This window comes from Pseudorca crassidens, chromosome 6 (genome assembly GCF_039906515.1).
Source record: "Pseudorca crassidens isolate mPseCra1 chromosome 6, mPseCra1.hap1, whole genome shotgun sequence".
Classification (NCBI taxonomy): Eukaryota; Metazoa; Chordata; class Mammalia; order Artiodactyla; family Delphinidae; genus Pseudorca; species Pseudorca crassidens.
In genome coordinates, this window is record NC_090301.1 from 73,198,281 (window position 1) to 73,223,672 (window position 25,392).

The 25,392-nt window shown below is 41.4% G+C and overlaps 1 long non-coding RNA gene across 3 annotated transcripts in view; it reads left to right on the top strand.

Annotated features, from left to right (window-relative positions):
• LOC137225866 (uncharacterized) overlaps positions 1-22,471 on the top strand; it is a 102,426-nt gene extending 79,955 nt beyond the window's left edge. For 2 of the 3 annotated variants that reach the window (XR_010944063.1, XR_010944062.1), the window contains 2 exons: positions 20,420-20,575; positions 22,213-22,471. This is a non-coding gene — a long non-coding RNA (uncharacterized lncRNA). Of the gene's footprint in view, positions 1-20,419; positions 20,576-20,657; positions 20,755-22,212 lie in introns of those variants that run through there. The other variant, XR_010944064.1, reaches the window with a different exon arrangement.
• Positions 22,472-25,392: the final 2,921 nt, after the last annotated feature.

Genomic DNA, 25,392 nt, shown 5'->3' on the forward strand with positions numbered 1-25,392 from the left:
ACCTGCATGCAGCCCCAGAGATACTGCAGATTCATTTGGTCCACCCAGTCACCAAACCTGAGAGCCACAGATCCCCCCATCACTGCCAAGCTAGCGGGATGGCACAAGGATAGAGACTAAGTGTAGTGCCTCCCCCTGCCTTACCCATGTAACTGTATCGTATGGGAATACTGGCTTCCATATCTCACTGATTTACTAAATGTTTCAGAAAAACGCGCAAAGCATAGAGTATAAAATAACTAACACTCACATACCTGCTTCAGAAATAAACATTTTAAGATCAATTGAAGCCTTTGTGTATCCCTCCCTAGTCACATTCCTTTCCTACCTCTCAAGAAGTATTCATTATCCTGAATGTGTTTATCACACCAAATACTTGTCTTTATATGGTTACTATGGTATATTGTGTTTTAAATATTTTAATATTTATAAGAATGTTATCCAGTAGTATCCTGGTAAATATTTAATAGCATTTACTAGGGAGGTTCTCCAAGGAGGAAAAAAAAAAAAAAGACCTGATTTAAAGCATCTGCCAATTTCCGTGGTGTAAACATTACCACGCTGGCCAACTTCAAGCTACTGCGTGATGTCAGTGCATGAGGAAGTGGGAGGAGATGAGCCCACTAAATGTGAGCCAGTCCCAGCACCCCACTGACTTGTTCTCCTGCTCTATGTGTCCTTCAGTCACCTGATTTTTTTTTTTTTTGCGGTACGCGGGCCTCTCACCGCTGTGGCCTCTCCTGCTGCGGAGCACAGGCTCCGGATGCGCAGGCTCAGCGGCCGTGGCTCACAGGCCCAGCTGCTCTGCGGCGTGTGGGATCTTCCCGGACCGGGGCACGAACTCGTGTCCCCTGCATTGGCAGGCGGACTCTCAACCACTGTGCCACCAGGGAAGCCCACCTGATTTTTTTAAACAGGAGAAATCGAACAGAAGGTTAATAACATTTATACATAGGAGAGACCCAGGAAAACTGAGTAACTCGCCGAAATGGCTGAAGCCCTCACCTTAAATACCATCTTCCACTATAGACTATAATATCTTGGGAAGGATTTTTCATCGGCTTGATTTGGATCACGTGCCATTCCCACGTTCAGTCATTCCAGCTAGAAGGGTGGGCTACTGTGGTAGCCAAGCCTGGGGCCTAAGCCCTCATCTGTAGCCAGGGAGTTGCTCCAGTTGAGGTTTGCATTGTGTTACAATCCCACAATGGTATTGTGACTGGCAAACCTGCTAAAACTACATGGAGGGTAGAAGATCAAATCCACTAAAGAAGGGATCTTGATAAATACAAATAGAATCTCCGGTGAAGCCACCCCGACTTCTCTAGCGCTCCTCACTCCTCTCTACTTCTGAACTGATACTATATCTAGAGTATCTGTCTCTACTTATCAAATATCTTATGTTTCCTGCTAAATTATATTCTTCTTAAAGTGAGTGATTATGTCTTCACTTCTGTGTATCCTCTGTAGCCCCTAACAGAGAACTGAGCTTATGTGAGGCATCTGATAAATACTGATTCTTAGAACCTTAGAAATGGCCTGCTATTTCTAATGGGAGCAGATCTTTTCAATCCAGTCCTATTGACTTCAAACATAGTTTTAACTCAGATTAGAACTTTGACATTATAATGAGATTCTGGAGATAGTAACACTACCAAAAGTGTGTACAGTGCATTGCAATTTAGGAAATACTCTCACATTCTTTGATCCTTACAACTGGTTAGAAGGCAGGTGCTATCCCCATTCTATAGTGAAGAAACTGGGGCTCAGCGTGGTTAAATGTCTTGCCCAAAGTAGACTGGCTGGTAAGTGGCAGAAACAGATTAGCAACCTTCTAACTGGGCTTTGGGAGCAAAGTTTTCTGTCACGTTCCCTAGAGAGAGCTGAGTGTTATGGGAGGTGTGATGAGGGACTCTTCTGGAAACAGCACTCTGGGGGGCTGCCCTTGAGAAGCTTTGATCGCCTCTCCATCATGTGACGCGTCCATGAATGGATCAGCCTTTGGAGACTCTACCTACATTTGGGCATTCATCACCTGGAACATGTGTTTGAAGCCTTGGAGCTAAAGCATCTTTGTGGCCCTGGACGTTACTAAGGAGAGATTCAGCCCATGTTTAAATGCCAGATGATAGAAGGCAGTGGCCAGGCCATGCAGGCATTTTTGCCAAGTTGGAATGGGAGCAAGTGTGACTAAGCCAATGGGACTAGAGGTGGCAAACAATTCGTGTCTGGTTGGAACCAAGCACCGTGGTGTTGGCGATAACACTTCCAGAACAAGCAAGGGTGACCATAAACCCGTGTTCCAAGGAGCACTGTAAAGGAATGAGCTGCACACACTTCTGTTATTTAACAGAAATTCACCAGGGGGCCCATCTTCTAACCTCAGCAAGAACGGAAATGTTGGCAATGTCACCGTCAGGCCTTCCCCGCCTGCTGCTAGCCTGGCAGAAGCTTGTAAAGGCAGAACTTTGGGGCCCAGACGTCTTGTTTCTGTTGCTTTTGCCAGAGAGTTGCTCCAGAGGAGGCTTGCATTGTGTTATAATCACATGGTTTGCAAAATGATAGTTAAGAATCTGTTAGCATTTCCACCCCAAACCTCATATTTTCAGCTGCTCACAGTGACTCAAATATAAGAATTCTCTTTAGGCTGAAATTTGGCACACAGGGTCTCAGGCCCAGCTGGGGAGCAATTTCAACCTTTTTTGGGACCGGATTTCAATAACATCCATTTGGCTGTTTTTGAATAACAGCAGAAGCACAACAGAAGAGAAGTTAGCATTTTTATAGCAAAACGTTGCCATTATATGACTCAAAAACTGGTATTGGGAGTAGGGGGGAACCCACCCTAACAGCTCTCAATACACTCTGGCAGGTGACTAGCCTTTGAGTGGACTAGGCATGTATACTATTTTCTTAAATCTATATCAAATAAAACCCAACCACTAGTCTGTTGTTCAGAACAGAAGAAAGATTTTGTTTAATAACAGATTGTGTTTTTGAAAAGCAAAGTTGACTCAGGAACAATGACACATACCAGTGGATATTGAATTTCTGCTACACCCACTCCTTGGTGCAGTTTGGGCAGTGGCAAATTGTAGGATGCAACCGAATTCCCAAATATAAAGGGAAAAAAATGGCAAGGGAGTAGGGGACAGGGGAGAGGAAGGCAGCACCATGACTGCCACCATGACTGCAAAGATATGAGGAATATCGATGATGATCTAAGATCAGGGACCCAAGATCTTGTCCTTTCTTCTTTTTTTTTTTTTTTAATAAATTCGTTTTATTTATTTATTTATTTATTTGTCTGCGTTGGGTCTTCGTTTCTGTGCGAGGGCTTTCTCTGGTTGCGGCGAGCAGGGGCCACTCTTCATCGCGGTGCGCGGGCCTCTCACTGTCGCGGCCTCTCCTGTTGCGGAGCACAGGCTCCAGATGCGCAGGCTCAGTAGTTGTGGCTCATGGGCCCAGTTGCTCCGCGGCATGTGGGATCTTCCCAGACCAGGGCTCGAACCCATGTCCCCTGCATTGGCAGGCAGATTCTCAACCACTGCGCCACCCGGGAAGCCCTTGTCCTTTCTTCTTGCAGATGGGAGGCATCAGACCTCAAATCCTCTTCTCCGCCTCTCTGCTCACTAATGATAACTCAACAAATTACAAACAACAGATTCCAAACAAGCAAAATGATACCAAACTTATTTTTGTTAATGAAATATTTCAGAAAATAATAAAAGAAGGCATAGAGAATAATACAACACACACTCATGTGCCCACTACTCAGTGTATTAAATAAAACATTGCAAATATGATTGAGTCTTCTCTGTGTGTTATCAGCTTTTGTGATGACTTCCTTGTCTCTTAATACAAAGGTTATTATTGTTCTTTATATAGGATGCTATGCCTCCAGTTTGTATTTCATAGAAGTAATTACCTATGGTTCCTCTTCCTCCTACATTATTAAAGTTTATCTAAATTCTGTTTAAATTTATGTTTTTCCCAGAAGTTCCTAGGTTCCACCCCTGAATAATAGTCACCTAAATCAAGGTTGGGAACTTGAGACTCAAAAGCACCTTTCTTGGTTAAAGACAAATGAAGACAGTTTTCCTCAATCTCTGCCAAAATGGTGCCCCAACATACCTGAAGAACTTTCTGACAGTTCCATCGTAGGGACTTATACCCAGAGCCTCTAAATTCCAGCCTTTGCATGCTTTCTGCCATATCAAACTTCTGTTTTTTAGGAAAACTGCCTGTTGACTTGGCCATCACCCCTTCCGTGTTGGTCAGTGCCTTTGCAAATAGAAACCTTGATTACGGACGCCTTGATTCTGTGTGTGCTACCCCAGGTTCTCTCCTGATCTCCTAACCATGACCTCTAGGAGAGCGTCTAACCAATAAATAATTGGATTATAATTAGAGTGTCAATTTTAAGACCCAGAGATACATTTGTCCCAAGAAATCTCAATGCAGCAGGCTGTAGAAGTCACGGTAGTTCCTCTCTAGAAGCATCCCCCGCCTACTTCTGGCTCATAGACCCCTGATTTTGTTTGGGTATCAGGCAACCACATGCATCAGGGAGGTTGGACCCCTCCAGCCCTAGGGCAAGAAGCGGCACTACACACCAGCTAAGAATCTAGGCTCATGATTCCTCCATTAGTAATTGTGTGGCTCTAGGTAAATGACTACAACTTGTGTGTCTCAGTTCTACTTCTCTTGTCAGAGATTGTTATAGCTGACATGCTGGGTTTGGCAGAGTTAAAAAACCAAAAAAACAGGGGCTTCCCTGGTGGCGCAGTGGTTGGGAGTCCGCCTGCCGATGCAGGGGACACGGGTTCGTGCCCCGGTCCGGGAAGATCCCACATGCCGCGGAGCGGCTGGGCCCGTAAGCCATGGCCCCTGAGCCTGCGTGTCCGGAGCCTGTGCTCCGCAATGGGAGAGGCCACAACAGTGAGAGGCCTGAGAACCAAAAAAAAAAAAGAAACAAAAAAACCCAAAAAACAAAAACCCTGGTAACTTGTTAATGTTGTTGAGTCCCTGAATTAACCAACCACAGGGATTTTTGTCTGCTGTATTCACTCAAACATCTCCAGCACATAAAGAAATACTGGCACATAGAAGATGATCAATAAATATTGGTTGAATTGAATTGACTTGAATCTCAGACTCACCAAATTTCAGACAAGTTGTTTTGTTATGTAAGATAGTAAATATCCTCTTACTTCTAGCTGAAAGCATCTTGATATACAGATATCATTGTCTAGACGACAACATTCTTTTCTAGGTATGACTGTCCCTTATACCTAAACAAAGATTGTTATGATGATAGCTAAGTTAATATAATGTGACTCCCTGGGCACAGTTAGTTCATTTGGGGTGGGGGGGTACTTAAAACCCAAAATGGGCCAATCATAGTCCTTCCCCAGGAGTTTGGAATTAGACTGAGAGATTCAAGTTCAGTCTTGCTGCTTTTTAAAATGAAAGAAAGGTGTTGGCAATTGTATTTCCTGAGTTAACTCAATGGTGAGCGCTATCAGCAGGTTAGCAGTCAGCAAGAGGATGGAGTGAAGCAGATTGATGGAAAAACAAAGACAGAAGATAGAGAACACTCATGGTATTTGTGTAGTTCCAGTTGTTTTTGAGACCCACCTACATTTCAGTTCTTGGGATCTGGGAAAAGCATGAATTTTCTCTTAATAAAGTCTCCCTTTTCGTTGGGCTGTTTTGAGTTGGGTTCCTGCTAATTGCAGAGAAGAAACCCTAAGAGTGTTTTATTTAAGTATAGTTATGAATTCTGAGCAAACAGCACCTTACTTCCTATAACTTATATGCACCCAAGAGAAGTAAAAATGTTATATAAAGTAGAAACACTGAAGGACAAATATAACCCAAAACATAACTGTAAACTTTGGGAAACTTACACCAAGAACGAGCTATATGAGGCTAGTTGTCTCAAGTCTACCTTTAAGCCATCTTTTGTAACCCTCTCATTCCAACTCTCTTTGTCTATACAGACATGGTGACCAGTCTGAGATTCTTCAAGGTTTATTTACAATGCTGTGATCCACTACATGCCCTGGTTTTCCCATGTAGCACACTCCGTAACTGAAACCCTTTCTATTCTAGCTGTTCAGTACTTAACTCCTGCAGTTCTCCTTTTTTGGATTAGCTTCAAATAACTTCATGGTTTTCCTTTTATTTTTCTTTGAGGATTCAATGTACCGTTCCAAGACTACCTACCTTTATCAACCTGAAACTATTGCTGGGTTCCATGTCAATAATTTTTCACTAGCCCACAGGGACCGTCTGGTCTAATGCCCTGACTCTGTTTGCCATTTGTGCAGCTGCCTGCACATCTGTATGTTCTGATGAATCCTTTTATTATTTTCTGCTTTCCATTGCATGTTGTCAAAGGCCTGGGGACTGAATCTGTTTGAATTTTGTCTGTAGGGCTCTGAGCATTGAGCAGTGTGTGGCTTGGAAAACAGAAAACATTACCTTCAGCAAACTGGATTCATGGAGTCATGATAATGGAAATGATGAGAGAGATTTGAATCCAGGACTGGGACTGGATTCCATATTCAACTCCTAGCTAAGAAAGATTATTTTAAATGTTCTTACACTGAACTACCATTTCAATGCTTTGAGCTGAGACCTACTCACACAATGGTTATTTCCTTGTAAGTACTTGTTATTTACTTGTGTTAGCTGTTTAAATATTAAGAGTTTTTATATTAGCTTTTTAGAATTGCTCACGATACATTCTTACTCTTTAACATGTATTCCCTACTCTCACTCCCTCTCTCTCTCTCCACACACATACACACACACACACACACACACGCACACAGGTGATCATTTGAAAAATCAGGCCTTAAGGCTGGATCTATACTTGGCCAACATCTTCAAGGTCACTGATTTTACTTCTTCTCTCTGCTGTGCAGGAGCCAAAGAGAGTGAGTCATCAGGGTGAATAATGCCTCTGTAATACTACCAGATTGTGTTTGTCTCCACTTCAAAGCTCTTAGTTTTAACAGAATAGTATTTCTCCACCCGCCCACCCAAACAGCAGTCTGGATAGCTGAGAGGCAACAGTTAGATGAACAGTAGCATCATTTCCATAGGATGGACTATGTCCCACCCCACCCACGCCCCCGCAAAAATCTAGCAGCACCCCTTACAGAAGTTCTCAGGCCAAATCCTAGTCAGGTTTTGGCTGACTAGTGATTGCATCTCATCACCCTCTTTTCTTTTTCTTTCTCTCCTCCCTCTCTTCCCTCCCTCCCTCCCTCCCTCCCTTCCTTCCTTTTCTTCTTTCTTCCTTTGTTTTCACCTCACCCAGGATTATAAATATGCCTTTCTTGATCAGTCTTCTGTCACTACTCATTCCTTTATCCCTTTACTTTCTTTCCATCCAAAAAAAAATTTGTGACTTTGAGTTTGTCAGGAAAGAAAGAAAGAAAGGAAGGAAGGAAGGAAGGGAAGGAAGGAAGGAAGGAAGAAAGACGGAAGGAGGAAGAAAGAAAGTTTTCATATCCTAGAATCTATTCCCATTTCCACAGCACCCTCATGACTCCTCTTGCAAGGACTCGTTACTTTAAAAGTCATGTCTCTTTGGTGGAATTACAGTGTGGAGTGGCCATGATGGAAAGAATAATAGCAGAGCTACCCCTATTGAGCACCTAATCATGGTGCCAGGTACTTTATACACATATTTCATGAAATCCTCACAATTGAAGTAGCCTTATTATCTTTCACACACATGATTAAAGTGAGGTTCGGAGAGATTGAATAACTTGCCCAGGGTCACAGCCAGTAAGCAGAAAGGTAAATAATATCTAACTGTATATGGTGCCAGGATCTGTGAGTTTTTGCTCAGCTGCTTCATTGAGAGGGGAGATATTAACCAGTCTAGAGTGCTAGCTTTTCCAAGCCTTTCTTTTCTTGATGCTAATTTATAGAATAACTTGAAAGAAAACAATTTTCTTTGATCATTCCTATGTCAGTTCAGCCCAAAGCACCTCCTCATTGTTGCTGATGGTATTTAAGGTTATCCTTCTTACGGGAGAATAACATGTCTAAGATATTTTGCCAGTCCTCTTTCGTGTCCTACAGGTGCTAGTCAAAGTTCCTCTAGACCTAAGTTAATAATATAATTAATCATTCAAACTGGGACACTTTTAAAAATGAAAAGATGTGCTTTAATAACTATGCTGGGCACTCTGGGGCTGCCACAGGCAAACTGGAATGAATGGCCACCCTCTTACAACAAACTATAACCAAGCGAGTGTCTCTCGTGGACAAAGAGAGTATTGATGATGGTCCAGCCTTAACTAAACGCTATGCAAAGCAAGAGAACAGAGGCATGGGGAAGAGAAGCTGGAACAACCAGACCCAAAGCTCTGTCTCACAAGCAGTTACTGCACTTCTGGGCCTGGCTGTGTGTGGTGGGACAGGGAAGGTAGCTGGAAATGACTCAAAATTAGAATGATCATTGTTCCTGTTGCTTTAGGAAGAGGTTCTACAATTTCAGTGTACTTAAGAATCACCATCGGGCTTCCCTGGTGGCGCAGTGGTCGAGAGTCCGCCTGCCGATGCAGGGGACACGGGTTCGTGCCCCGGTCCGGGAGGATCCCACATGCCACGGAGCGGCTGGGCCCGTGAGCCATGACCGCTGAGCCTGTGCGTCCGGAGCCTGTGCTCCGCAACGGGAGAGGCCACAACAGTGAGAGGCCCGCATACCGGAAAAAAAAAAAAAAAAAAAAAGAATCACCATCATTTTTATTTAAAATTGGGATCCCTGAACTCCATAACTTAGAGATGTTGAAACTGTAGTCTGAGGTGGGCCCAGGAAACTGCATTTTAACATCCCCCCCCCCGCCCCCATAGAGATTTTGATCTAGGTAATTTATGAACTACCCTGGGGAGGAAAACAGTGTTCTATGATATAAAGTCTCTGCATACTAACTCTACAAAGATGGGCACGGTGGCAGAGGAATTCCCTGCAGGACTTAATAACACAGGTATTTACAACATGAAGATTTGTTCACAGGTAACGTCTGTTTGACGTGGATCACCATTTGGATCAAATAATTTAAACTATGTTAACCTTATAATTACTTTCAACAGAGATTCTCAGAGATTCTCAGCCATATATGTGTATATACATATACATATATATATATATTCTCATTATCTTTATACTGAATTCAAAGAAGAGAGAGAACATGTTCCATGTTTTCTGATAATCACGATAATAATAGTTGCCATTCGTGGAGCAATGCTCTTGTGCCAGGCACTTATCTACATTACCTCGAATACCAACACCCTCAGAAGTAAGTCGTGTTAGCTGTTTTATAGATGATGGACCCCTGGCTCGGAGAAGGTGACTTGCCTGAGGTGTTGCAGCTAGTACTTGGCAGACCTGCCGATCGATACCAGATCAGCTGCCTCACCCTTGAAATATTTAGTGAACTCAAAAGCACCGTGTGAGCACTGCAAAATACTTGTTGGAAGGCCCCATCATGCATGTGAGCTAGCATGATCCGCTGCAAGAAGAATTCCTAGACAGAGTAAACACTTGAATGGTGACTCTGAAAAATGCTGAGGCATCGCTTTGATATAAAAAGGCAGGATAAAGCCGGTTCTCAGTCAACATTTGGGAAGCTTGGGGGTACATCTCACTGTTTACCAGGCTGGCCTCTGGATTTATTTCTCCTTTGTTGGCTGTGCTGCTGCTACGCTCTTTATTCATATTTTCAAGGAAACACGAGTAAAGCGACTGTTCTTTCACTGCGCTCCCTTCCCATAGTCAGCCTGCTTCTCCAAGTGCCACGGGCTGGTTCCACACGCAGCATGTCTTGTCGAAGGGCTGGTGGCAGCTGCAAGTTGGTGTGTGACACATTGAGTAGTCATATTTCTCTTCTCTGTGGCCCTCCAAAGCCCTTTCCAACATAACTTTTCCCCATCTGTTCTCGTTTGCACTGCATAATAGGGGACAGGTTTTGGAACTTGGGATTCAAAAAACATTAAGAGAAAATAAAAATGAGATGGAATTTGAGTAGAAAGAAACTCACTGGCTCCTCCCTCCCCCTCCTCAGTTACTGGGATCATTACCAGAGTATTAAATTGATCAAGGTTTTCCTCTAGTCGATTCTCTTTATGTGGTAGTGGAGAAATGTGAGAGCATTTAAAAATCTCTTTAAACTGTCTGCATAGCAATGAGATAGACAGCATGGCCGAGTCATTAGCAGATACAGCATTGCCCAGTACCTGACTTAAAGTTTTCCCCCATTTGCTTAGAATCTCTAATTTGCGTTAATTGCCTCATGCCTCAGGTTCCTCCCCTATAAAATTGAATGCGTGATGTGAATTTTAGAATACTTAGAGACAGGGTTTTCTAAAGTGCTGTAAGCCCACCTCTGTGCATGCAATAAATGATTTTGGAAATGATACAAACATCATTAAATTTTAAAAGTAATAAATTTCTTCTGACATACACTAGGAAAAAAACTGCACATGGCACGATATACCCATGATTTCACAGATATTTTTGCATAGGATGAGGCTAAACTAGGCATTTAAGTTTTCAAAGTGAACAAATTTAAAGAAGAATATTCAGCAAATAATAATAAAAGTGAATATGGCAAAACAAAAACAAAAGTACAAGCTTAGCGGCTTTGGAAGCAACTATAGAAGAGCAGTCGTTCTTTTATCCTTTACGTTTATTTTAGGAAAACCTTTATTGTGTGGGCCTCAGGTTCCCAATGTTGGATGAATCGCACTATCATCATCAATCTAGCAGGGGCTTCTAATCCTTTTGAGATCAGCCCTCTTTGAGAATCTGAGTAAAGTTATGGCTTTCCCCTGAACATGCGTATTACCATATACAAACACACTTCTGCATATAATTTCTCTGTTTTCAAGACCACTTGGAGTCCATCTTTGGACTCTTGGAGATTGGGGGCACATAAATTCAAGGTTGTGTCCACTTGCTTGACAACGTCATTCTCTGCTTTCTTAAGTTCACAGGTCAGTTGAGCCTTTAAGCCACACCTTCTATATTTCTGCAAGGAACACCATCTTCCTTCACTGCCTGCCCAGGGCAAAGCCAGCCAGCCTGCTGCCTACAGTTGTGTAGATAGTACAGAAAATAGCCTCTCTCGCCCCACTTTAAAAAAAATCAGAAATAATACAGAAAGTTCCATAGTTGAGACATGTTGTTGTTTGCCCCAAGCCAGACCAATCAGTGTCTTTTTCCATTTTCCATCAGAACTTGGAAAGAGAGGTGCATGATATGAAACTCAGGAAAGGGTCCTTATTTGTTAATTCTGCAGAGAAGCATGCCAGGTATCAGAGAGGTGATCTGTAAATGCTTTTGATGATATTGATGCCTTCAGCAAACTCCTTTGGAGCTGAAAATGCTCTGTTTTAGTAAATTACTCCCATAACCCATTTTCCACCCTCTTCTCCAAATATCCAGTTATTAGTGAGAAAGCTGGTGGTAATATTACTGAGAAGAGTAATGGTGACCACCTGCACTTCATGAACATATCCCAGGCGCTGTACCTCCTGCACTGCGGGTTATATGTGTCCCTCATTTAATATCCTCAACTCCCTCATGAGGCAGGTGGTATTATCTTCTCCATTTCACAGATGAGGAAACTGAGGTTATAGAGTCAGAAAGTGCTAGAACCAGTAATCAGAACCAGGACTGCCTCCCTCCAGACCTAGCAGTTTTTTCTTCTAAACTCTGAACTTTTTCCTTTTCAAGTAGTGAAACATCTTATCCTGTCCCTGTCTTTCTATTGTTTCCATCCTCCCCCATCCTGCCATCTCCAAGAATTTTTGTCCAATTATACTAGCCAATATAGATGTATATCTCTCCTTTTTAAACTCAAATGGTAGTATATGATCCAATTTCCTGAAATTTGCTCCCCCCCACCCCAGTTATCACTATATTGAGCTCAGTTCATAGCAATACATCAAGAATTTCCTTATTATTTTTAAAGCTTCATAGTGGCTTATTATAAGTATGTATCATAATTTAGGGACTCACTATCCTATTGATAGATATTTAGGTGGTTTTCAACCTTGCATTTTTACATATAGCACTGCAACGAAAACCTTGCACATACATCACTTCACAGTTGGGTGAGGATATGTGCAGGAAATAGTCCTAGAATGGAATTGCAGGGTCAAAGGGTGTGGGCATTTGTAATTTTGCAATACAATGTCAAATTGCCCTTCACAGACCTTGTACCAACTTCCAATTTGACCATAATGCATGAGGGTAAATAATAGTATTCTTGATAATTTCACGTTCTTTTTCTACTCCCACATTATGTAAGTTTCATCTTCTGTAAAATGTCTCAAATTATTTCAGTAAAAAGAAAAACATAAGGCTTACACTTGGTTTCTGCTCCCTGGTCACATACACACATATACAGAATTTTTCCTGTTGCACGTTTTCACCTACTGTGCTTAGAGCTCCCCCTAACTTCCAAAGGAAGCTCAGAGGTTACACGGTTTAAGGAGTGACTCTCAGCAAGTTAGTCCTGGTGGACCACCCAACTTACCACTAAGCCTTTCCGGGAGTTTCCAGTAACATCTTCTTTCTCCCTATATCCCCAACCATCCCTCCCCTCAGTCCACTGTCAGGCACGCCCACCACAAAGCCCCCTGACTCCAGCCTTCCTAGTGGACCAATTCCGTCTTTGCTGCCATGCCACTCTATTTCTTCTTCACATTTCTTTGGGAGGTTAATGGCTGTGGAAATCTAAAACAGCCCCTCTTCAGGAAGTGGTAAAGTCTCTTGGAATAATAGAAACCAGCCTTGAAAGACCTCCTGAATTCATCAGCATTTTCAATTAATTAAAAACCTTAGAGAAGTAATGATATGCATAAATATTCAAGATGGTAGAATGAGCAGTGACCAAAACCTGGTAAATTAATATGGATACTGTAACCTTTAAGTATGAACAATAAAAAAAAAAATCTAAAGGACAAGCAGAAGCACCTTCCTCCATCTCTCTTCTTCACAAATTCACATCCCTTGTCTTCCTTTAAATTATTTTTAGATATCAATTATGTAGCAAAGAAGAAGAACCAGAAGCAGAAGAGCCAGAACTGCTCCTCTTCTTAGTAATAAGGCTTTGTCTTCACAGGAACTCAAGTTCAGTTCAGAAACTTTCAAACGTGGCTTTCAAGGCTTTTGTGAGTCAACTGTTAGTGAATCACACAAAAGGGGCCTTTATTAATAAGCATATTCTGTTCATTATAAAGAAATGAAAGCCTCAGAATAATTTGCCAAATGTTTAAAGAGAAAACAAAAAACAATGTGGTAAACATATCAGGACTTGATGAGCTGTCTAGGTAATTGGTTGTTTCTATGCACCTGGTTCCAAAGACAATATTTAATGTGTAATCTGTTTCATTTTGCTTGGGGAAGTAAGTGTAACTCTACCCCCTGGATCACATCTGCATTAAAATTAGGGGAGGCAGTCTTGTTTCAGTGAGTGGAAATTTATGCACATGAGTTGTCTTTTACATGGAGACAGCAATTATACCCCTAGAAATGCAGTCTGTGGGAGAAAATGACATATTCAATGCTGGGGAACAAAAGCCTAATGCGAAGGGGACATTAACAAGGTTGGGAACCCCTTCCCAACAATTAACATGATCATTTACAAAATCTGCAATGTATAAAATTATTTTAAAAACATGTTTTTCAAAACAATGTGTTTTTGCTCCTTCCTTCTCAAAAAAAAAAAAAAAAATGAAAGAAAGAAAAACAGATTCAGCAGCAGCCATGCAGAATCTATTCCACTGTAACACATATTTTTAAATTGCTTCAGATATATTTAAGGACTGAAATAAACAAACTCCAGTGAGTGGTAGGTGACCCCTGGTTTAACAGCCTTATAAGGACTGAGGGGAAAACGTGGCCAAGAATTTTTTGTTTTTATGTGAGGAAGCTGTGGTGTTTGAAAGTAACAATTCCTAATCAGAGTTCTTGAACTCAGGAAGATTGCATACAGCATATGCAAATAAAAGTCTTTATTAGCTAAAACTAGTTTTTAAAAAATGATTTGTTGGTTGACTTATTAAAAAGGACAAAGCTGGAGCCATTAAAATGGATTTAAGTTTTGGTTTCTTCACTCCATCTTCTCTGGAGACTGCAAGAAAGGGATGAGGGAAGATATGTTTTTGGCCCTCATTTCCCTTGTGTTCTCTCTACCTTCATGCTTCCTGGGAACATATGAACTACTAATGATCACATTTTATCTCATGTACTAATTGTATCACCAGTAGAAAATTACAAGCCCTGCTTAACTAAAATAGGTTTTTGTAAATCAATTTGTTTTTGAGGTTTTCTGAGTTTTTAATGCCTGATCTTAATTTTTGGTGCATTTTTGTTTGACTAGTTTTGCTTCAAATTCAAAGCACTAATACTTTTTATTAATCTGCTATGAGTTTTTATTTTATTTTGATTTTTGATAACTTAAGTCTTTCAATTAGTTTTGGTATATTTTCAGAAAGTAACATTTATAGAGCAACTTCAACGGGCCAGGCATTGGGGAAATGCGAGCTGCAAATTCTAAATCCTGACTAACTTTTAGAAAATAGTAGGAATTTTAAATGTGAATAAACATAGAAGAAATAAAGTTTGAATGTTTCTAATATTTTCTGAACCACTAGAACACTGAAATCATAGATACTGTAAAACAGCGTGACAACATGATATATGGGAAAGGGCATGGTAGAATGGGGTTAGGAGCTCTGAATCTACTGTATATTGATTACCTCTTCAGGGGGAATTCACTCAAGTTCTTTAAGCCTCTATTTCCTCTACAGTTAAAAAGTTAAAATGGAGGTGGAGCCCATTGACCTGGTCTCCTCAACAGATCAATGGCATCAGCATCACCACCGCCACCACCACCAAGAACAAAAATGGGTGGGGTTGGGGTAGGGAGGGAGGACTAAATATTCTCAAAATTAAAAGAGACTGAATAAAAGGCCAAACAACTACATGATACAAGCAGGTATTGTCTGGGTCCTGATCTGATGAAAGACCTTTCTGAGAAAATCTAGGCAATTAGAATCTGAACTGGGGATGTACCAAGTAATCATTAATTTTGTTAGGTATGTTAGTGGCATTACGGTTGGGTAAGAAAATGTCCATATGTTTTAGAGATGCTTGCTGAAATCTGTAGGAATGGAATGACATGACGGCTGAAGTTTACTTCTAAATAAGACCCCATCCCCCCCCCCCAAAAAAGGGGGCGTGAAAGAGGGCATGGGAAATAGATGAATCAAGTCTGGCCTAATCTTGATCATTGTTTGACCTGGTGATAGGTATATGGGGCTCATTATTCTATTTTTTTCTTTTATGTTTATCTTTGAAAGTTTTCATTAAAAAGTAACCATAACATCATGAAATCCTCAAAAAAAAAACAGGAAAAAGAACAAGAAAAGTGGAGTTGTACTAAATTTTTCTAAATTCTTTTCAAAATAGAAAACCCCATCATTCTATTTCAAAGTCTGAACAATGATCACTGTAAAAATATAAAGCAATTTTTGTTTTGATTTTCAAAATCAAATAGTATCTAATTAAGGCTGTGTTCTGATTATTACGTTTCACTGACACCTAATACACAATTAACTAAAAATCAAGTAGAAGCAGACAATTCACATAGAAGAACTTCTGATGAACGTTTGATTTGTCAACAAATCTTTGCTTGATTTGTCAACAGGGTACCCCGACCTTTAGCAGCAGTAGAGTAAGCTTTTCTAAATTGAAAGCTCATCTCAGCTCTTTGAGAGGTTGCATGGAATGGCCTTTGCTGTGTGTTCACTCAGATCAATAAATTGCCTTTTTCCTCTCTCTTCACCAAATGGGTTACGTGGCCATTTTCTATCCAGGAATAACCACTGTCATCCATACTTTTTCCTTGCTGTTTGTGTATTTCTTTTCCCTTCCAAGGTCCTGAAGAGATTCAAATGTTTTCACATCCCACATGTTGAAACTCCAGTTTCTTAGCTGTGACCTGTATAACATCTTTAGCTGCTAAAGAATGATACGTTTGCTTTCTTCATTCCACACTGGATCTCTGTGTTAGAAACTGGAGGATTTGGGAACCTTTTGTATTCTGTGGTGAAGCACTGGGAGGAACTGAGTCAGAGTTAATCTTCAGGCTGTTAATGAACACAACATTGTGAATCAACTCTACTACAGTAAAAGAAAGTTAATATCACACACACACAAATTCAGACTGTTCATTGGCTTTAAAGCTCATGTTTGTCAAAAAGAAAAATGGAGTGCGACTTGAGTGCATTTTATATATCCTAGTATATGTGGCCCAGTGTTGATGTTACCTTTTACAGGGGTGGGCTGAACACAAGTTACCTGACAACTTAGGAAAATCAAAGCTTATTAAAACAGTTTTTTATATTATTGGTAGTAAATACAGTATGATTTTGGGAGCTTTAGAATGAAATTGTTGAACTGTTTTATCAAACTGCAAGGAACTTCAAAGAAGTTAGCAATTTCTTAAGTAAAATAGGAAAGAGTCCCCGTAAAGAAAGGCAGCCAGTCCCATTGCAAAAATGTGAGAAATAATAAGTGGAAACCAAGTCAATCTTTAAAAGTTGTTGATAGATTGGAATTTCTACCTGGTCGATGCTCAGCAGGAGAGAAAAATAGAAAGCTCTTTATACTCTTATCAATAAAAATAACACTAACATTCCAATGGAATAATAGGTAAAGGGCATTAACTGAAAAGAAAATTAGAAAAATACAAACAGTTGATATATTTATGAGCAAGGTACAACCTCATTAGCAATCAAGAGGATGCAAATTAAAACAGAAGTTTTTAAATTTCCAAATTGGCAAGGATAATAGAGGGTGTGGTGACAAAGACAGCAAAGGGTATGGTGAGATGGACAAGCCACTGGAAGCAGTTCAAATTACTTAGCAATTGGAAATATGATCTAGGTTTCTACTTTGAGGAACCTATCCTAAGGAAATAATGAGAAGCTGTAAAAGGTTGTGGTCTATCCATAGGCTTAAATCAGGCAAAAAAATCATACTCAGAGAATATCTAATGACTTGGGAAAAATGCTAATAATATAACTAAGACAAGTAGGAGAAAACTATGCTTATTTCCTTGTAATATATAAATATGCACAGAAAAGACCAAGAGAAAATTTCCCCAAATTTATATCTATTTATATCAGAAATAGTAAAATTAAGTGATTTTATCTCCTTTGAAATACTTTTCTCTATTTCCGCTGTATATTTTCATAGTGAATATTGCATTATTTTAATTTTCTTTCTAATAGATTTGTTTGTTTTTATTATAACAGTACCAATTACTTTAAAATTTTTAGGAAATACAACATAAGAATAAAAAGCGTAAATATGGTGAGCTAATGTGTACAGGGTATCTTTTGGAGGTAATGAAAATGTTTTAAAATTGATTGTAGTGATGGCTGTAAAACTCCGTGAATATACTAAAAACCATTGAATTGTACACTCAAATGGGTCAATTATACGGTATGTGACTTTAACCTCAATAAACTTGCTATAAAAACCAAAAAAGTATAAAGATCACCCACATTGCCAAGATTACCACTGACAGCATCTTATTCCATATCTTCCAAACTCATTTCTGTGCATCACACATATCTGTTTAAAAATTAAAAATCAGATCATACCATGCATATCATTTAAAAAGCATTTTTAATTACAACATGTGTAACTTTCTAATCAGAAAGTATAAAGGGACCTAAAGGTGATTAGGACAGCCGAGAGTTCCGAATCCAGCCTTACCTTAAGGAGCTGTGAGACCTTGGGGAATCACATGACTTTTCAGCAATAAACTTTTTCCTTGTAAAAGACAGAGCTGGGACTAGATGAGATTTTGGTCCCTTCCAGTCTTAGACTTCTGTGAATCTATGCTTACTTGAAGGGGGGAACAATAATAGTAGTAAAACTTGTAATTACTTCGTTGTGATAGCAAAGACTATTTAACAATAGGGCCTAGTATTATTGATATGGTGATAAAGGAAGCAAAGGACAGAAGAGTGCACATGTATAGTTTCATACGTCTACAATGTTTCTGTAAGGAAGCATTAAGAGGGTGGGTGGCTGGGAAAATGGTGATTCTGGAATTTACTTTTTGTTATACAATATATCCTTTTGTATTTGCATAATTTGTATCTTTTTTTTTTAAAACAAAATAATTTTTTTTTTTTTTTTTTGGTACCGCGGGCCTCTCACTGTTGTGGCCTCTCCCGTTGCGGAGCACAGGCTCCGGACGCGCAGGCTCAGCGGCCATGGCTCACGGGCCCAGCCGCTCCGCGGCATGTGGGATCTTTCCGGACCGGGGCACGAATCCGTGTCCCCTGCATCGGCAGGCGGACTCTCAACCACTGCGCCACCAGGGAAGCCCTAAACAAAATAATTATTAGGGGAAAAATCTTGTTAACAAAGGAGTACAGATGTCTTGGGTGTAATGATAAATGACATCGAGCAAATTGTCACTCACTCCTTTGCTTAAACCCCTTTAATCACTTCCCTGGCTCTGTTCTTGTGAGACCTGCATGAATGGGCTGGGCCACCGCAGTCTTCTCTGGTCACTTCACCATATGCTCCTTTCACTCCAGTCCCACTGGCCTTCTGTTAGTTCCTAGAGAATCTTAAGCTCTTCGTCCCCCAAAATGTCAAACACAGCATCAACAATTGCAGATAATAAGCTTCTTAGTAATTCTAACTTGAGTCGTGGAATTTTGAAACTAAGAGACCTCTGAAATGCAATTCACCCCTCACTTTCCACCTGAGGAGAAGCTAGGCTGAAGCTAGGCTCTGCAATCTGAAGTTACCTGCCTAAGGTCACATAGCTAGTCCTCCGCTATATGTAATTAACCTTACTTAGCAGCTGATCTCTGGAGTTTCATTAAACAAAAGTAGGTTAATAAAGAGGAAGCCTTTGGATTTTAGATATTGGTAGAGTAGGGCTACACTAGGACTTGGAAAATTAATTTGATTTCTTATCCATGAAAATGTCTTCATGATGCCAGTGTTCAGAGGGACCAGTCAGGCAAAGGAATGTTCCTTAAAAACAAAAAGCCACTGTAAGGCTGGATTCTACCAAGAACTACACAGTTATATTCAAAATATATTTGTTTAATTTGAGGAAGGAATTAATTTGGTTGTCCTGAGGGCATTCACCAACAGGGAGTAGCTTTTAAAAATCCACATCTCTACAATGTAGCAAAATTAACCATAGTTAAGCGAATTAGAGACTCAAGCAGCTTCAGAATGTGTGCAAGACCGAGGACAGGGCTGATGGGCATCTAGCCCTCAAGGTTGCAAGGAAATGAGTCACAAAGAGACCGAGATGCAGGCAAAGAATGAGACAAGGCTCTGAGGCCTCTGGGAAATTTTCTTCTGAAAGATATGGACCTACCAGCAGAGCACAAAAATGCCTAATTTGAATTCTATTCTCTAATTCCTGACTCCCGCTTCACACATATAAGTCCATATACATTCCTCACCAGTTAGGTTTGTTCCATGATCGTCAGACCCTTTAAAAATATATGCATTTCTATTTTTATAATGATTATTTCTGCTTATGAAAGTAATATAGAAAATTTACAACACACAGACATGTGTAAAGAAGAAAATACGTTAACCCTATCCATGATTCAAAGATAATTACCACACATCTGAAATAATTTCCTTCTAGTCTTTCATCTTTGTGTATATGTGAGTGTGAGGGATTCGTGTGTTTATAAGGGTCATGGAATTGGAATATTATCTTGGTATCCTATTTTTTCAACTTATGCTTTATTGTTGGCATTTCCAAAATTATTAGATGATGGTCATTCTTTTATATAAATCTTTGTGTGATTATTATTTTCATAGAATAAATTCCTGAAATGGGATTAAAGTATCAGGTTATAAATATTTTTAAGGTATTTGATACATATCATTTAATTATCTTCAAGAAACTGCTTTCCAGTTTACACTCTCCACAGCAACTGAATGTCCTTTAAAAGTCAATCTTACCAACAGATAAGATGCTCACTTGCTGGCAGATTGTGTAAAACATTTTATCTCAGTTTTGTTTGCACTACCCTTTTAATTTTTAGAGTAAACTTTTTCCTAATGTTCATATGTAAAATTTATTTTTCCTTGTCTGTTATGACGTCTACCCAACTTTCTATTAAAAGGTCCATTTTGTTGATTGGTAAGTTTTTTTTTAATATATTAAAGATTTTAACCCTTTTGAGTATATGTTGTAAGGAGCTTCACTCCTTGGCTCCCCCCACCCCGTTTTATCTGTTTGCTTGTTCCCTAAGACATTTTAAGGAAAAAAATTTACATAGTCAAGCCAACCAATCTTTTTTATTTCTTCCATAGCTTTTATTTAGAAAGTCCTTTCTGGGAATTCCCTGGCAGTCCAGTGGTTAAGAATTGGCATTTTCACTGCTGAGGGCCTGGATTCGATTCCTGGTCTGGGATCCTGCAAGCCCTGTGGTGGAACCAAAAAAAAAAAAGTCCTTTCCTCATCCAAAGGTATCTACCTATATTTGCTTTGAGTTAATTTATAATTTAAAAAATATGTTTAACTCTTTATTCCTTCTGGAAATATTTTCAGGAATGGTGTGAGAAGATGCAATAACAGGATTTTATCCAAGTGCCTCAACATTGTTTAATGAATAATCTTTCCTTTCTGCAATGGTTTTGTAATGCCTCTTTTATCACATGGTTGGCTCATAGCCGCACACTGGTTTGCATGTAACCCGCTGTGCCAGGAATCACTGGATGAACTTTCCCAAGTGGGAAGTGGCTGTAGCTCCCACAGTTCTTTGAATACGGTGGATGTCCAATAAAGTCTTGTATGAAATGAACAATTAACGAGTCATTCACACACCTGGGAAAGTTTAACTGGAAGATAAACAAGTGTCTGTCCTACCTGGTTAAATGTTTACCTTTTGAGGAAAAGGGTGCCAGTCCTGATAGGATTTTTAGTGACCCTTTCAGGTTATGATTTCCCTTCCACCTCTTACTGTTCTGATCCAGTCATTTCAATCTTTGGAACATAATATTGGTTTCTTATGGGCCTCAGTATTAGGACTAAATTCTAGATCTCAGGGTCTTTTAATTCATCATTCGCCAGGAATAGTTACGATGCAGCTTGGTCAGTATTTCTCACACTTGAGTAATGTATGGACACCTTCAAAAGGAAAAAAATTCCATGGACCTTCAGTGATGCCTTAAATAATTTTTATAAAATTTCATTTAAATAAACTTCATGTTCTTTATAGGTACATAGCAAAAAAAGGGTAGTGGAATCATGGTTGCATGGTAAACATTTATATGATCCAGAATATGCATCATATTAATTACTTTAATATGGTATTGGGCTTCCCTGGTGGCGCAGTGGTTGAGAATCTGCCTGCTAATGCAGGGGACACGGGTTTGAGCCCTGGTCTGGGAAGATCCCACATGCCGTGGAGCAACTAGGCCCGTGAGCCACAACTACTGAGCCTGCGCGTCTGGAGCCTGTGCTCCGCAACAGGAGAGGCCGCGACAGTGAGAGGCCCGCGCACCGCGATGAAGAGTGACCCCCGCTTGCCACAACTAGAGAAAGCCCTCGCACAGAAACGAAGACCCAACACAGTCAAAAATTAAAAAAATAAATAAATAAATTAAAAGAAGGCTCAACATTTAAAAAAAAAATATGGTATTAATTCCTTTTAAAAATATTGTAACTGAAGCAAAAGAACAAATTTCAGAGAACTTGGAGATCCCCTAAGAGTATGTGTCCTAGTTCCAGTCTAACAAAACAGAAATGGGAGAATTGCTTTACCATAAACCACATCCAGCCCTCAAACTGTGTGCTTTTTCTAAGCAGTTTGGATGCCTACCCAGCCTTCAACGCTCAACTTAAATGTGAATGACCCCTCAGCTAGATGTAAACTAATCTCCATATGCCTGTAACCATTACACAACTTTACAACCAAAACTAAATATGAACAAAACTATAAAACCAATGCTTCAAATAACTATTTAATAAGACAGATGATATTGTCTTGCTGAACAAAAACGTCTGCTCGCATTGTCAACATGGTACTGTTGCCTGCTGGGAGCAGGGATTTTTTTTGGTTCTACATGCCCAAATCAACCACTAATCTTTATTTTTCTTCCAGAAACCTCTAGAAATTGAACTGCAGCACATCAATCCATCATGATTCTCATCAACACCAGCTCTCAAACATCCCACCAATATTCTTCTAAAGAATTTGCTTGTAAAAGTTGATATATATAACTAAGCTGAATTTTGCTTTATAGATTTTAATAAGCCATGTTCCTTTATATGATTATGAAAGGAAAACACTCTGGGAGCCAAAAAGAAATGGCTTTAAGATGAGAGAAAATCACTCACTGTAGTTGCTTAGATATTTTAAATGAAATCATTTCTAAAAATTATAATTTATATTCTGTATCACAATCTGCAAAATTTTATGGAATAAATTTCCCCTATTTTATAGGAAAATATTGTACAGGACTCTTAGGTTGCTCAAGACTCTGTTTCCTAATAGTTTTTGAAAGCTGTTGACTTTTAGAAATGAACATGTTGATCTGGGTGTAAAGGAGGAGGATATGCAGAAAACAGAAGAGTTGCCAATTCACAATGCAGCCGGCAATTAATTAACAAGAGTCCTGCTCCTTGAAACATACGATGGAAGAGATCTGGGAATCTGAGAATAACAGAAGATGTATTTCCTCCAAGTTACTTTACTAGTGTGATTTTCCACCAGAGTTAAATCAGTGGGTTAGATGTTGGGGTAAGTCGTGGTTCTCAATGGGCAGTGATTTTGCTTCCTCCCACCTCCCTAGACATTTGGCAATGTCTGGAGACATTTTTGGTTGTCATGACTGTGGAGGGAGTCCTATTTACATGTAATGGATAGAGGTCAAGGATGCTGCAAAACCTCTTACACTGCACAGGACAGCACCCCACAATAATTATCCAACCAAAGATGTCTATAGCACCAAGGTTGAGAAACCCTGGATTAAGGTATCCAAGCCAAAGGTCTGTATTTGGGCTGTATCCTTGGTGGGCCTTGTGTGAAGGGCTGTATCCTTGTGTATCCTCCTGTTTTATACACACACACACACACACACACACACACACACTATCAATTTATCTATGTTACAAGGCTGCAAGAAGTACCCAGAATCCTCCCAGAGAGTCTCCTGGAATACAACTTAGTTTACACGAGGATTGAGTTAGAGGGTTCTGCATTGAGCCAGCCACACAATAAGACCACTGTGAAGTTAGAGATAAAAGGAACAGTCAAAAGCTTAACGGGATTCATTAGTTCATTTATTGACTTACTCAGCAAACCTTCATTGAGTACTCACATGTGCTACTCTGCTAGGCATGATGATACATGGTGGACACAACCAAACTTGGTTCCTGCCCTCCTGGAGCTTACAGCCTAGAGGATACTACAAAGCAGCTTACCAAGAAGAGGTCAGTAACATGAGAACGCTGTAAATGGACCCGACTGAGGAATATTCCACACAGCAGCTTGAGAAGCTCCCACATGTGTGTAATCTCATTTGAACCGCACAACAAACTTCATGAGACAGGCTATATTCCCTCTTAAAGAGGGTCAAAATGGACCCAAAGTCACACAGTTTGTAAGTGGCAGGGCTGATGCTTCAGCCAAGTGACACTGAGGTACATGCCACATTGTTCTACAGAGCCAGAATACATACAGGCACTCTTGCTGGACTGACCTGTAATTTCCTCTCCTGATTCCCACCAGTCATACAGGTACAAAGCCCTTCCCCTTATGGAAAAATGCCCCCAGCCTTCTACATCTTCTTGCTTGTATAGTACCTGGGGATTCTTTTCTAGGGGTTTCATGTATATTTGCCTTGTGTTTCTAATTAGATTGTAAACTCCTGACCTGCAGGGACCGGATCTTCCATTTTCTTTGCAGCCTTTTGCAGTACTGCAGACAGTCACCCTGTAAATGCCTGCTGCATGAATGAACCTGTAGAGATAAAAATACTTTATGGTATTCCCATTTATTAGCTTCACGCTTTTATTTGGCTTTGTGATAGAACTGTGCATTCTAAACTTCTAGAGGGCAGAGAAAATGGCTTGGTACTTTCCTTACACTCAGCAGGCACCATGCAAAATTTGATCCTCACATGCCTTTTTGATGCTCTGGATAATATTAGCACACTGGTGTGTTTTGTGTATCTAAGGACCGAGGTTGTCAGCCTCCCTGTGGCGGGGAATGTCCCTTCCTATCCACTGTAAGCTCTCATGGCGCCTAGGACAGGGCCAGATTACCGCAGAACCCCCTCCCCCCGCCCCAAATGCATATTTTTATTACTAAGGAGGCGGACTGCAAAAATGGCAAGCTCTTGCATAACCCCAGACCTTACGAGGAAATGAGCCAAGTGGAAGGGGATCTGAAGACAGGTCAGAAATGGCCTGGATGAGAATCCCGAGGCTTCTCTCCGAGAATCCAGCCTAAGTCTGTCAAGCTGGACTCCAGCCGCACGCCGCCCGAAGTCCCGGGCCCGGGAGGCAGCCCGCCGGCCCGCCCGCCCCGCGCGCCCCCGGGAGCTGTCCAGGCGGCCCCGCCCGCGCCTACCTGGGCACTCACCCCGCTGCGCAGCCTCTCCACCTCCCACCCTGGCCGCGGGAGCCTGGCTCGGGCCTGCCCCGCTGCCTCCCCGCCTCTGAGGAGCCCCGCGGGCGGCGCGCTCGCAGCCTCCTCCTCGCCGGCCAGACAGCGCCAGGCGCGCCGGGGGCGGCTCGGCCAGGCTCGGCGGGGCTCGGCGGGCTCGCCCCCGGCTAGGCGCCTGCAGGGGGCGCGGGGACTGCCCCGCCCCGCCGCCTTCCCTCTCCCTCCCGGCTCCCTGGATCCGCGCCGGGAGGAAATGATGTGTTGCTGCCTGGTTAATCACAGCTCCAGACACTCATTGGCCGAGCGCTCCGCAGCCACTTCCTTCTCCTCCTCCTCCCGCTCCTCCCGCTCCGGCTCCTGCTCTTTGCAGCCGCCGCCGCCGCAGCCTCCCCCTCGGCGCTGGGGGAACTTTTCTACTCTCCAGTGACCGTCCTCCCCCCCCGCCCCCGCCGCCCCCCGGGCCAGCCCCCACCCGGCCCGCCCGCGGCCGTCTTTCCAGCCCGTGCCGCAGCGCCTCGGGAAGTTTATTCCGCCCGCCCTCCTCCCCTTCCTTCTCCGCCTCCTCTTCACCCCGCCTCCCCTCCCTCCTCCGGCTCTTTCCCCGGGGTGGCTGCCGCTGCCGCCGCCGCTGCCAGGCTGCTCCTCGGCCAGCCGCGCCGGCCCCAGGGCTGG